Source organism: Pan paniscus, chromosome 10 (assembly GCF_029289425.2).
Source record: "Pan paniscus chromosome 10, NHGRI_mPanPan1-v2.0_pri, whole genome shotgun sequence".
Classification (NCBI taxonomy): Eukaryota; Metazoa; Chordata; class Mammalia; order Primates; family Hominidae; genus Pan; species Pan paniscus.
The window spans coordinates 74,104,247-74,119,657 of NC_073259.2; the positions used below are offsets into that span (position 1 = coordinate 74,104,247).

The 15,411-nt window shown below is 40.6% G+C and overlaps 1 long non-coding RNA gene across 1 annotated transcript in view; it reads right to left on the reverse strand.

Annotated features, from left to right (window-relative positions):
• LOC134728443 (uncharacterized) overlaps positions 1-14,264 on the reverse strand; it is a 49,586-nt gene extending 35,322 nt beyond the window's left edge. Inside the window, exon 1 of the long non-coding RNA XR_010108842.1 lies at positions 13,996-14,264. This is a non-coding gene — a long non-coding RNA (uncharacterized LOC134728443). The remainder of the gene's footprint in view (positions 1-13,995) is intronic.
• Between the last annotated feature and the right edge of the window lie 1,147 nt (positions 14,265-15,411).

Below are 15,411 nucleotides of genomic sequence, written 5' to 3' on the forward strand. Positions count from 1 at the left end.
GTAATGAATTTATCTCTATACACGGCGTTCGATTCTTTCTCATTTGATTTGTCAAAGGGCTTAGGGGTTATCTTGTGATTGGAGAGGCCCGCATGTATAATAAATTGCTAACTTCATCTCTTGACTGACTTGTAAATCTTGAATCTTTTCAGGGATTAACTACTTGCTAAATTCATTTATCAAAATTAAAACTAGGTTTTCAGAATGCTGCCCTCCAAATCCCAAGAAACTACGAAAGATTAACCTTTCGCAGAGCCTTCCAGGCTGCGCACCAGTGGGTGACATCAACACAAGTGATTAATGGTAGGTATCTAAGGTCTGGGGGAGATGCTGACAGACATTCCCCCCACATGATGGCATAAGTCAGCTACTAATCAACCTAAGAAAACACACACCCTGATACTCTTCATACTAATGAAGCATTTCCGATTAATATTTAGAACATCCATAGGAATTCTGTTTTGCACTAGAACCAGAGGTTTTAACAAGTGTATCAAACCTCCTGAATGTTGTAAAACAGAATTCATTAACTCAGCCATTTTTAGTCATTCTAGAAGCATCAGGAGCAGCGGCAGCATTAAACCACAAATCCAGAGTTGTAGCTATTCCGTGATGCTGTTTTGAAAACAGAGCTGTCGCTAACATTTTTTATACCAGGGATCCTTGCACCATTTGAGCCATATACAACCCATGTGCTCATCATAAAGAAGCGCACCCCTCTCTGTTGTCTTTCTCCCTTGTCTATTTACAGCCTGTGGTGTCATCTTGAGGCCTTAGAAGCATTTCATCCAAATATCCACATTCACGCAAAATGTTCCAACACCTTCCCAGTACAATCCTTGACATTTTCTCTTCCCTCCCTGAGTGGCACATGCTGTGAACCTGCTCCTGCTTGCATCTGAAATGGCAGCTGGGCTAGTTAATGGTCCCCTTAGAGCCTCTACCTCCATTATTCCTCTAAAACAAACTCTTTGCCCCAGTTCATAACAGCCATGATGATGCCCTAAAGAAAGTGACACTGAGACTTTGACTCCCACTAAAGGGTACAGGTTAGACCCAGATGGAGGTATAAAATGGCATGAGGGCCAGGCATGGTGACTCACGCCTGTAATCCCAGAATTTTGGGAGGCTGAGGCGGGCAGATCACCTGAGGTCAGGAGTTCAAGACCAACCTGGCTAACATGGTGGTCTCTACTAAAAATACAAAAATTGGCTGGGCATGGTGGTGCATGTCTGTAATCCCAGCTACTTGGGAGGCTGAGGCAGGAGAATCGCTTGAATCCAGAAGGTGGAGGTTGCAGTGAGCTGAGATCCTGCCATTGCATTCCAGCCTGGGTGACAAGAGGGAAACTCCGTCTCAAAAAATAAAAAGTAAAATAAAATAAAAATAAAATGGCATGGGCCATTTTATTTAATACAATATCAAAGTATTCCCAGATTCCCTTAACTGTACTTCATGGAATTACTCCCTCTGAATTTTCTAAACCAGTGGTGAGCAATCTTTTCTTTTTCCCTTGGGGACTACTAGCTTACAGGATAATCATTTAACAGGGGATCCTAAGAATACAGGTCATACTAATTCCATTCATTTTATAAGCATCTGATAAAGCCAGGATTACTAAGCATTTATGGATACCATGCACCGTGTGAAGCAATTTATATACATTATTTCTACCAGTCTTTACAACAATTCTCTGAGATACGTTCAATTACCAACATCCATTTAAACATGAGGAGACTGAGGCACTACAGCGTAAGTAACCTGCCCAAAGCTAGCGAGTGCCAAGAGCGGGTCAGACCCTGGGCTGCCTGGCCCCAAAGCCTGGGCTGTTCTCACTGATGACTGCCTTCTCTTTCACCAACGGTGAAGCCCACAGTAGGCCCTGGAGTCACGTGGATGACAAGTCACATGGATGCATAAGATAATATTTCTGCTCCACCACCACCTGGGGCTTATATTCCAATAAAAACAGGTTAAAACCTATTACAGAGCTAAGAAAAGAGTTATAGTCCAGCATGGAGGATGCAGATATGAACTAGCCTAGAAGACTGAAGAAATATTCCCCAGAGGAGTGACCTTCAAGCCGTGAACATGATAAGAGAGTATTCAAAGCAGAACAGGCACCATCCTAAAGCACACTGTTAGAAAACGGCACGTGCTAGGAAAGGCAAGAAGCTTGACCTGACTGTAATAGTGGCAATAGAGGCAGGAAGAGGAAAGGAAGGAAGAGGAGGAGAGTGACAGGAAAAGGTTAGGTTAGGCCCTAGTGGCAATGCTTAAGAGTCTAAATATTATTTTTCAGGTAAGGACACACATTGTTTCTGAGCAAAAGCATTGCATTATGAAGCCTGACTTTTGGGGGTTTTTTAAGGAATACTAACCACGTGGAAGTGTGGTAGAGAGAAAGGCCAGAAGCAGAGACACCTGTTTGGAGTCCAGGACAACAGTGAAAGCAGGTGGAAAGGCAACACCAGACAAGGTACATGTCAAAGTGTCTCCAATGGACTTATCACCATATTTTATACCATGTACTTATTTATTGATTTATTTTCTGTCTCCCACAAAATTATATGCTCCATGAGAGTAGGGATTTTTGCTGAATTCTTAGTGCTGAGGACATTGCCTTACAGAACCTCCATACGTGAAGTAAACTAGAAGGAGTTTAGGGGTTGGTTGGATTTAATACACGAGAGAGTGGAGTGACTGACAGATTGCTATAAAATTTCTAGCCTGGGAAACTGGATGGATCATGACAGAGATCAAGAATACAAGACAGAAAGGTTTTGAAGTATCTACAGGATTCCAGATTGACATATGTGGAAAGCTGTTGGAAGTTTGGGCCTGGAGCACAAGAGAAAGGTGGAGACTGGTTTCAGAGATTTTGGGATCATCAGTATAGAGTTAGAGATGGTGCTGAAGCTATGGAAGCAGGAAAAAAAAAAAAAAACAGAGCCTACGAGGAGAACAGTGGAGAGGAGCAGAAAAACTATGAGCAAACAGAACATTTATGAGATAGGAGAAGCCAGCAAAAGAAACAAGGAAGAAATAATGAGAAAGATAAAAGAACTGGGAGAGAAGGGTGTTCCTGAAAACACCAGAGGAAAGCGTCCTGAAAAGCAGAACCCAGTGCATTTGGGGACAATCAGATGTGCTATTGACTATACATAGGTAAAAGAGAAAGAAGATAGAAAATAGACCATCTGTATTTAGAAACCAGATGATCATTACAATCTTTATAGAGGACATTGTGGGGCATGGAGGGGAGGACTCATTGTGAATTGCTGAAAGTTACAGAGAAGGCAGGAATAGGGCTACCACCAGCTCACTAACCCATTTGTGCAAATTAGAGAAAAACACCCCTTCCTGGCAGAGGCACAAAGGCACAGAGGCTGACAGGTGGAGCACCCCTTCCTCTTGAGCTGAGTTCCTTTGTGCAGAGTGTAGCCTGCCCAACATCATGCAGTGGCCCTTGCCGGGATTCAGACAAGGAATTTGTTTAAAATAGTGAGACCAGAATGCCAGGACCAGTGAAGAAGTCAATCTGAGATAATGAGAAAAGATGGAGTATGGTGCAGGAGGAGATAGAAAAATAAAATGCACCTCAGAGTTTAAAAAGCATGGTAAATGTTTAAAACAGAAAAATATAAAATTTATTAGAGGCAAGAAAAATGATGATCTAACCCACATTGATAGTTCGCCTGAGGCTAAATACTAGTGCCACAAATTGTACAGGTATATAATTTTTTTTTTCTGCAACGTTCAGAAGCCCAGCAACAGGAACAAAGAAAGCAAGTTGTTAGTTTCATCTTAAGTTTTTTTGGAAAATTACAAAATGCTTCACTACCCATTTTAAAAGTTGACAGCAATCAGAAAAATCCAGACAGAAGGAAACTACAGAAAAATAACTGTTCCCTTAACAAATAAATTGCAAGTTGAAAAAAAGAGACAGAAAGTGGAAACCTGTAGAATAAAAAATATTAAGAGAAAAACCAACCAACCACAAATTGAACTTTATTTGAATGCTGATTCCAATGGACACATTATAAAATTATTTTTAATTGACATTAAGGGGCAGTTGGAAATTGGAACTTTAACTGGATTTTGTGATACTAAGAAATTGTTACTAGTTTTAGGAGCAATACTGGCATCATGATTAGGTTCAAGAGTCCTCACGAATGATAGACATATACAGATATATTTATAGATGGACTTGTTACTGAACAAGAACTTGCTTTCAAATAAAATAGGAAGCAGGAAAGTGAGTGGAATACAGGTGAAATAAGAGGGGCCATGAACTTATGACCTTGAATCTGGATGACTGACCTATGGTGAAGGCTGTGATTGGTTCCTATGATAGGTTCATAAGATTTATTATACTATTCTGTGCACTTTCATATAGGTTTTAATTTTTCTATAATAAATTCTGTTGAATGTAGTGACAAAACTAAATTCTACTCAGTGAATAATGGAAAAATTCCACTAGTTCTAGTGATGGCCAGTTAAGGAGATAACATAAGAAGTGACGGAGAGAAAAAATTTCAAAAGAGGGATACATAAATTAGAAAACAGCAGAAAAATGTAAAAGACAAAATACAGAGAGATAAAGCCATAAACACGAACAGAAAAAGAGGGCACTATCAGAGTGAAAGCAACACGAATTTAAAGACTCAAAAACAGACGTGAAATTACATTACCACCTTGTGGTCTTTTAGGATATTGCCCCTAAATACTCAAACGATGATGTTTTTTCACACCTGTAGGCATTTGTGGGGGTATCGTCCCTATGCTTGAGCCAGGTGTAATTTAGTTAAAGGCCATATCTAAGCTTCAGATTGGAGATTTCTCATTTGTGATATAAACTTTGACTCCTGTAATATTTTCAGACTCTACCCCCACTTGTTACAAGGTCTCAATATTTCTATGCTTCATTGTCCCAAATTTCTCCCTTTATATATTCAGGGTTAGCTTCCAATTTGGTATTTCAAGACTTTATTAACAAATTCTTATTCACCTTGTGCAAATACTTAATGATTTTTTTTTTTTTTTTTTTTGAGATGGAGTCTTGCTCTGTCAGCAGGCTGGAGTGCAGTGGCGTGATCTCCGCTCACTGCAACCTTCGCCTCCCAGGTTCAAGCGATTTTCCTGCCTCAGCCTCCCAAGCAGCTAGGACTACAGATGCCCACCACCACGCGGTGGCTCACGCCTCTAATCCCAGCACTTTGGGAGGCGGAGGCGGGTGGATCATGAGGTCAAGAGATCAAGACCATCCTGGTCAACATGGTGAAACCCTGTCTCTACTAAAAATTCTTAATAATTTCTTGCCTTTGGTTTTATAGTATTTTTTTTTCCGAGATGAAGTCTTGCCCTGTCGCCCTTTACCATTATATCTCCTGCCTGACTGATCTTATAATAATTTCTGACTCTTATATTTTTTGAGCATTCTACTCACCTTTCTCGTACCTTCTCAACTCCATAGCAGTTACTTTTCTTACAGCATGTGACAAAGCAGCATAATATATTCATATAATGTGGCACCGTACGACAGGAAAGGATTGGACTGTCAAACCAAAAGGAATCTATGGCTGTAATGGCCCTGCTATTCAGCCAGATGACCCAAGCCAGGACATTCTATCTCTCTTATACTCAACAGTCCAAGTAGCCCAAATGCTGTTACCATTCTCCCGTATTATCTTTTAAATTCACCCTCCTGTCCTCTCCTCCTGTGTGAGCCCCTGCAGTCGTCATCTCTGGCATGGATTGATGCACTAGACTCCTAGCTAGCCCCCCTATTTCCAGTCCAGAGCCCCTCCAACTGACCCTCCACACTGCACCAGCGACTTCTCCAAAATGCACATGGAATCATGTGACTTTCCACTTAATATCTTCCAGCACTTCTTAACACCCACAAGAATACTAAATGCTAACAGCCAACTTCTTAATAATACAACTCCTGCTGCTTTCTAGGATCATTCACTGCTGTTCCCCCAACTTACACAGGCTGCTGCAGTCAAACCAGGCCTTGCTGTTCCCAACTAGGCCACTGCATACTCCATACTTCCTTGCATTGGTACAAGCTGTATCCCTGTCTGAAAACCCACTTTTATGCCAGGTTAACTCCCAATCTTGATTAGTCTTAATTCAGACTTAACACTCATGACTCGGCTCACTCCCCGACTGAGTATTCCCACAGCATTCCCACACTACTACACTTAACTCCCTGTATTGTAATGATGCATTTACTGGTCTCTCTATAACCCCCTACCCCCAGCTCCCCAAAACTCCAAGGCAGGGTAGAGACTGAACTGTGCCGTATTTATTTCAGAAGTCCCAGAACCAAGCACAGTGCCCAGTAAGGCATGGGTATATAAGGAAAATTGGCTGCCTTCTACTCTGCAGCTGTTTGTAGGAATTTGATCTCCACAAGATACAGGTGCCCAGAGCTTTAATGAAGAAAAGGTGATACATGACCGGGCGCGGTGGCTCACACCTGTAATCCCAACACTTTGAGAGGCCTAGGCAGGCAGATCAACATAAGACCAGGAGTTTGAGACCAGCCTGGCTAACATGGTAAAACCCCATCTCTACTAAAAATACAAAAAATTCATTGGGTGTGGTAGTGCACACCTATAATCCCAGCTACTAGGTAGGCTGAGGCATGAGAATTGCTTGGGCCTGGGAGGCAGAGGTTACAGTGAGCCGAGATTGTGCCACTGCACTCCAGCCTGGGTGAAAGAGCAAGACTGTCTCAAAAAAAAAAAAGGAAAAAAAGAAGGAGATACCATTTGTGGCTTAGCACACTGGGCAGGTATTTCTTAATGATGATTAGCTACTGTTAGCAAGGGTTCTCAAAGTTCAGGTAAGAGTAAAAATTTAAGTCTTTCAGAAGTAAGTACAACAAAATATATCAGAAACATGCATATCATTTGACCCATAATTACACTTGTAGGAAGTGAAATTGACATTGAGCACAAAGATTTGAATATAATACTGTTTTTCACAGCAGTGTTAATATGACGGGAAAAAAAAGAAAACTAAAAACCTAAAATGTCCAGAATAGTCACTTACCAAATTTAATCATGGTATAACATATAATAAAACTCAGGCAGCTATTAAAAATGAAATGAACATTTTTCTGAAAAGCAAAACAAATGTTATAAAACAACTGTGGTCAGTTTTTTAGTGTGCATCTGTATGTGCATGTGGGTTCATTTCTGTCATGGCCTAATGCAATAAACTTATGTACGTACATGACATTCACAGACAAACAGATAGCCAGCATAATGAAAGGCTGGAAAATACTTAGACCAAAATGAAAATAGGGATATAAATAATTTAATTTTTGGTTTCTCTGTAGTTTCTGATTTTTCTCCAGTGAACAAGTATCACTTTTGTAATAATAAGGGGGAGAGGGAGGTAATAAAGGTTACATTTTTAAGAGAAGAAGAAGAAGAAAAGAAAGGAGGCTGCTAAGTCCCTAAGGCCATCAAGCAAGGAGACTATAGGAAGCTCACCTGAATTTTAAAAAGCATCTGAATCTTAATAACAGAAAGACCTATAGAGTTTTACAGAAGGTTAAGCCAATTGGTTACGTGTGCCTTAGTGTCAAGTCCTCAAATCAATATGTACTTGAGGTCAATGTCAGTGAATGGAAATTATTTGGAGAGGAGGGAGGTAGGGGAAAGAGGTGATATCTGTCAATATTATGGGTCAGACTATTCACATAACCCTTCTTCCTTTTGTTGCCCCACTCCACCCCACCCCACCATTAGACCTCCACTCTTACTACAGGGACTTGGAGAATACTAAAGACTTCCCTTCTTCATGGAGAAAAGAAGGATATCTGTGGAAGTAGCACAAGAAGAATATCTATGCCATACGCCCACCCCTCTATCTGGATCTACATCTCCAGCCTTGTACTTCCCTCCCCTAACTAGAGGACAGATTAATTCTTTCCAAGTGCTTAGAAGTTTGCATTTAGATTTCATCAAAAATTTTCCACTGATTGATTTACAAATCAAATATTTAACACAAAGAACCTCTGGTCTCATTAGAATAAATATAAATAAATATAAAATAGTTGTGTGGAGAATTATTTTGCTCAGACCAAAAAAAATCACTAAAACCATAATAGATGAAAGCTGAAGATAAACAAATGGAGACACCAAGAGTACACTGAGTTTTCATGAACTTCAGCTATGATGTTGAAAAGGGTGCAGGTAATGGAAAATATTTATTGTTATCACGTTTGTTTTAAGAAGAGACATTTGCATTTCCCGTCTTATGGGGAACATTATTAAGAGGAAAATAATTGAACAAGAGAGGACATAAAGGAAGTCACTAGTATTGAATGGGATAAAGAGCATTTTTACTTCTGAGGCTGAAGAAAAGTAAATGAGGAGGATCCATAATATTTTTAGTTTTGAGGATGGAATGCAGTGGGATATTTTAATTGTTTGTGAAATTAGAGGCAAGATCAAATGCTAGGGAAAGAGGGGTACAAGGGTCAGACAGTGGTTTTAGAAGTATCACATGTTTTTGGGAAAAACGCAGCAGATAATGTCTTCTTGGGAAATATGTGTTGTCCCAGGTGATGTTCTCTGGGGAGCAGAGACTGAAAAGGAGTAGAGAGTACAAAAGTTCATCAGGGAGTAACACCTATGAAGAGGAATTGTGTCTTATGAGGGGCTCAGTTTGCTTTCTATTGTTAGCTGGTCAGAGCTTCAGAGGCAGCAGATGAGGCTTGGTAGGTAGGAACTCAAATAGAGCCTACAAAGAACCTCCATCCTTGCTAACGTGACCACTTCATTCATGTGCTCATCATGTTAGCCCTAGGGTGGCCACTGATGAAAGTAAGTAGACAAAATGGCTTGGCTAATATGAAATGGCCAAGCCATTTTGTCTACTTAGTTGTTTAGTGGCTCGTCCATGGTGGATTCCATGTTTGGGGCATGTTAGCGTATGACAGAAAGATCCTTAAACTTTGTGCCTACTCCCATATGTCTAACTCTATGTCTCTCTCCCAGATCTTGTCACTAATCTTCACATCTTCTTTCCTTCCATCTCTGACCAGCTCATCATTGCCCATGAGTCCTTGTATAGCATAACCTCCTTCCACACAAACTGGATAACCTAATAAACCACCCAAAACTCTGTCCACTAGGAATATTTTCCTTCACTACTGTCTTTCAAGACCATCCTGAGTGGAGCAGTAATTCAGCTGCTATCCACATCCAGCTTACACTCGTATGAAGCCACCTGTTTATAAAGCACGCCCAGGCTTTCTCCTTTACCTTCAGCTGGTCACGTAAGACCTCCCATATATAAAATTGGGGAGGGGTGATGGTGCCAATACGATGAACAGTATAGAGGGATGGGTTAACCACCCATTCAACCTGCTTTTATCTCCTATCCTGTTCATGTCTAGGAAACCCCGGTTTCCTATTTTAAATTTAAAATGAATTGCCACTGGGCCCATCTGAGTTTTTAATCTGGTAGGACCAGCAGAATCCAGATCATGATGGCCAGTTCAAAATGCATAATAACTGGGGGCCCATAATCAAGTGCTCCATCTCTTGATTATTTGGGGTCCAGTAGCATACCAACAGCTATTTTTCAGAAGGCAATTAATTCTATGCTGCAGATGGCAACACTACTCCAAAACCTAAGGGGCCTGATTTGACATTCCTCCACTGGGAGAAATTCCGTATTACATCTTTTTCCACCATTGACATCGCCAACATCATAGGGTCTACCAACCATATCGTTTAAGTGTCCAGGCTACTTTCACCATAGGCTTGACTTGTTGAAAAGTTCTTATCAGCTCTAAGCCCCACTCAAATCTGACAGTCTTCCATATCATCAACAATATGGGGTGAAACAGTATTCCTAGGTGTAGGATATGTTGCCTCTGCAATTCAAAGAGATTTCCTACACACTATGATTTCTTCTTTGTAGGCAAAGATGCACAATAAAACATTTTGTCTTTTACTTTGGAGGGGGTGTCCCAGCATGATCTTTACCACTGAACCCCTAATTATTTTAAGTCACAGGTCCCTAAATCTGCTTAAGGATTATCACATATGTGCTTTGCCAAGGCCTTTAGCATGTTAGCTACCTCTTGTTCATCCTGCCGGATCAGCAGGATGTCACTGATGTAATGGATTGGTATGATGATTTCTGGGGTATCCAGATGGTTTAGATCTATCTGGACTATATTATGGCACATCATGATGATGTTAACAAAGCCTTGGCATATGGTTGACTCCCCATGCAGTTTAGTGGGTCAAAACGGAGAAATGAGAACCGAAACTCACGAGGGTCTTGGTCTAGTCTTGGGGCATCCCACCTGGATGGCAGTTCCAATCTCAGCTGGTCACAGTACCATAAAGAGACTTTTAAAATTACCTAGATGGTACAGGAAAGCATGGGGACCACTGCGGGGGCTCTATGTGCTCACATCTAATGATGATAATAGTCTCCATCATTCTCAACTGGTCAAACTCCCTAGGCTGTTACTTCAAGCTTGTTGATTGTGTTGATAATCATGACCCCTCATTTCTGGCAGTTAAGCACCACCATCTGGCCTCTATGCTTCAGAGCACTCTGTGCCTCCCTATAAAACGTAACCTTCTGATGTGTCTTCTGGCCTTATATATACAATATTATATGTTCAGCCTGTCCACTGTTCTCAATCCTTTACTGTAATATCTTTTACTAATGTATGTCATAGCAATTCGGGAATTTCAGCCTCATTCATGTGGGCCATCATTTTTTGCCCTTGTAGCAAGTTTGCCTCATCCCCTGAAGCCCTTATCAGAATGTTACATTGCATATCCCAACAGAGTACCATCAAGTCAATAAATTCATTGTAAGTTACCAAAGAGACCAGCTCTGTTATTTAGTTTTCAATTGTTTGCTAATTGACCTCAGCTTTTCTTTATCCATCTACAGATTATCAATGCAATTTATAACAACAATTCAATTCAATTATCTTTATATTTATCATTCCCCTTATTCATTTCAAATTCCTGAATAATCACACTACACCAATGGATTTCAATCCACTAGCACACCATCCTAGTTCATCATTAGTGAAAGTAGGTCACGTGTTGCTTAACCATGAGGATATGTACTGAGAAATGCGTTGTTAGGCAATCTCATTGTGTGCACATCATAAAGTGTAACTACAGAAACCTAGATGATACAGCCTACTACATACCTAGGCTATGTAGCACAGTCTACTGCTCTTAGATTACAAACATGTACAGCTGGTTACTATACTGAATACTGTAGACAATTGGAACACAGTGGTATCTGCGTATATAAATATACCTAAACATTAAAAACCTACAGTAAATATATGGTATAAAAGATACAAAGTAATACACCTGTATAAGGTACTTTCCATGAATGGAGGTTTCAGGACTGGAAGTCGTTCTGGGTGTCAGTGAATGAGTGGTGAGTGAATATGAAGGCCTACGTCATTACTGTATACTGCTGTAGACTTTATAAACACTGTAGAGTTAGGCTACACTAGATGTATTTTAAAATATTTTTCTTTCTTCAATCATAAATTAACTTTAGCCTAGTGTAACTTTTTCACTGAATAAACTTTTTTTTTAACTTTTTGACTCTTTTATAATGCTTAAAACAATCATATTGTGCAACTGTACACAAATATTTTTTCTTTATATCCTTATTCTATATGCTTTTTACAATTTAAAATTTTTTTTTAAACTTGTTTGTTAAAAACTAAAACACAAACACACACATTAGCCTAGGCCTACACAGGGTCAAGATTATCCAGACTAAGCCATATGAATTTTTCAGCTCCATTATAATCTTATCTTATGGGACCACCATTATATACGTTGTCCATCATTAACCAAAACATTGTTATGTGGTACATTCCTTATGAAATAATGATAACATATATTTAGTAACATTATATAATGATAATAAAAAATTATATCCCAGTAAAATTATAACTTATGTCCATTAGGAGATATATGATGAGGACATACATTATTGTTTGTGGTGTCGAAAAGTTACAGGCAACCTGAGTGTCCATCACTGGGAGAAAGGATAGGTGAAATGTTTTCGATGGAAACTAAATGATTGTGCAGCTACCAGAAACAACACCTTAGAAATACAGATTCACAGAGCTACAAAAAGTAATCTTGAAAATATAGTGCTTGGTGAAAAAAGTGAGAATAAGAATGCAATAACTAATGTTATGTGAATTTAAATGGCCATAAAACTATACACATATTGTAAAACTACATTCAAATTTCAAAATATATACAATAAAATGGCTGCTTATTAGGAGCAGTGGAAGAAGAGTGGAAGGCATGGGTAAAAGGGAAATGAATAAATAAATTAGAGAGCAAACTGACTAGGAGTGCTTTGCAAGGACAAACAATGTTAACATGGCTTTAACAGAAGAGTATGATTAACTCAGCTCCCTATTAATGAAGTCCATTGCCCTTAAAGGTGCAGTCTACAATGGCGACTCTGGAATTGGGGAGCATTGTAGTGCCCAACCTGGTTTTTACTAACTCTGTTTTTAGACTCTCCCTTTCCTTTAATCACCTAGCCTTGTTTCCACCTGAATTGACACTCCCTTAGCTAACAGAGCCAGACAGACTCCATCTTGGCTCTTTCACTGGCAGCCCCTTCCTCAAGGACGTAATTTGTGCAAGCTGACTCCCAGCACATCCAAGAATGCAATTAACTGATAAGATACCGTGGCAAGCTATATCCGCAGTTCCCAGGAATTCGTCAGATTGATAACGCCCAAAGCCCCGGGTCTATCACCTTGTAATAGTCTTAAAGCCCCTGCACCTGGAACTGTTTACTTTCCTGTAACCATTTATCCTTTTAACTTTTTGACTACTTTACTTCTGTAAAATTGTTTCAACTAGACCCTCCCCGCCCGCCTGCCCCCCCCTCCCCCCCCCGCCTCCTTCCTAAACCAAGGTATGAAAGTTAATCAAGCCCCTTCCTCGGGGCCGAGAGAATTTTGAGCGTTAGCCGTCTCTCGGTCGCCGGCTAATAAAGGACTATTAATTCGTCTCAAAGTGTGGCATTTTTCTAACTCGCTCAGGTACAACAGCATCAACTAGCAAAATTGTCACGAGGCAGGGCCAGCCCCAGAGGCAGGAGTGGTTGGATATATCCAAGTCTAAGAACTGGCTGGATATTGGTGAGAGAAAAATGGTGATGGCCAGTAGTTAAAGATGCTGGCAGGAGGACCTGAGGTGACATGCCAGAGTCTAGCCTACATAATAATAGGCCAAAAGGGGGATATTTGGACAGAAATGAATGCGGTCCAAAGTCTGGAGGTTTTACGAGGTAAAAGAAAAGGTGAAGTGAAAGGAAAAAAAAAAAAATGAAAAAAGCTGGATGAATAGAAAAGCATAGCCAAAGATTGATATTAGTTTTTACATTTCAGTGGTGATGCATTTTGCAGGTCAGGAGTTAGGCACAGATTATGACTAGCCACATGGGATGTTGATGTAAAATGGAAATGAATAATACTAAAATTTGAAGAGGCCCAGGCTCTTTCAGCCTGAGTTGCTGGAAGGGTCATTCTCAAGTAAGCTGCCTGTGGTAATAGCAGCAGTAGGAGACTGGGATTCAGAGATACTAAAGCTCTTCATGAGGAAGAAAGAGCGACCAGAATAGGAAATGACCAATAGGAAAGACAAGTCGGGTGTTACATGGCCATGTCTCATGAACTCCGCATAGGGCAAGTGTTTATTGGCAAGAGATAGCAGTGGGAGGCTAAGAAAATATCCACAAGCCTCTGAGCCCTAGATAAATGATTAATGAAAGAATGAACAGCCTTTGGGGACTGTGACTAAGTGGTATCCTCAGGAGAAACACTGTTCTCAGCTAAAGCAAGAAAGAAAGGGAAGTACTTTGTAAAATATTTTTATACTGCATCCCTAAACACCACCCTCAACATACACACATTTCCCTCAGGTACTTACAATAGAGAAGTCCAAAAATTGTCCACATAGCTACCACCTCTGCTCAGGCTGCCATAACGAAATACCATGGGCTGGGTGGCTTCCACAACACAAATGTATTTTCTTACAGTTCTGGAGCCCAGGAGTCCATGATCAAGGTGCCAGCCAATTTGGTTTCTGGTGAGGGCTCTCTTCCTGGCTTGTAAACAACTACCTTCCTGTTGTATAGTCACATGGTCTTCCCTCAGTGGGGAAGCGTGTAGGCGAAGCTCTCAGGTGTCTCTTTTTATACAGACGCTAATCCTATCAGGGCGAAGCTCTCAGGTGTCTCTCTTTATACAGACGCTAATCCTATCAGGGCGAAGCTCTCAGGTGTCTCTCTTTATACAGACGCTAATCCTAGCAGGGCGAAGCTCTCAGGTGTCTCTCTTTATACAGACGCTAATCCTAGCAGGGCGAAGCTCTCAGGTGTCTCTCTTTATACAGACGCTAATCCTAGCAGGGCGAAGCTCTCAGGTGTCTCTTTTTATACAGACGCTAATCCTAGCAGGACCCCACCCTTAGGACCTCATCCAACCTTAATTGCTTCCTAAGAGTTGCCTAAGAGGCCCCCATCTCCAAGTACAGCCACAAGGAGGGTTTGGCCTTCAACATTTGAACTTAGAGGGGGGACACAAACATTCAGTCCATTATACCATCAAAAAGCTAAGTGAAAATGACCCTTACTCAGGAAAAGCCTATATAAGATTTCAGAGAGAAAAAAACTACAGGAAATAAAATTCAAAGCCTGAGACCTCCAAAGTTCTTTCCTTAAGGTAGGCAGTGTTCCGATACAGCACAGCCACAGGGACAGTCAGCTCCTGTATCTTCTGAGTGAGTTGAAATTTTAAGTAGGGTGCACAAAGGGAAAGAAGTGATATACCACAGTAATAGAAAAATATTAGAAGATCTCAATTTCTATATTAAACATGTTTAGAAGGATTTTTGTCAGAGGTGTTTGAACCAGAGTGACTCCATCTTGAATAGGGGCTGGGTAAAACAAGGCTGAGATCTACTGGGCTACATTCCCAGGAGGTTAGGCATTCTTAGTCACAGGATGAGTTAGGAGGTCAGCACAAGATACAGTTCACAAAGACCTTGCTGATAAAACACCAAGTGAAAAGGAAGCCAGCTAAAACCCACCAAAACCAAGATGGCAACAAAAGTGACCTCTGGTCATCCTCACTGCTCACTATACGCTAATTATAATGTATTAGCATGCTAAGAGATACTCCCACCAGTGCCAAGACAGTTTACAAATGCCATGGCAATGTCCAGAAGTTATCGCCTATGGTCTAAAAGTAAGAGGAACCCTCAGTTGTGGTAATTGCCCACCTCTTTCCCAGAAAACTCATGAATAATCCACCCCTTGTTTAGCATATGATCGAGAAATAACTA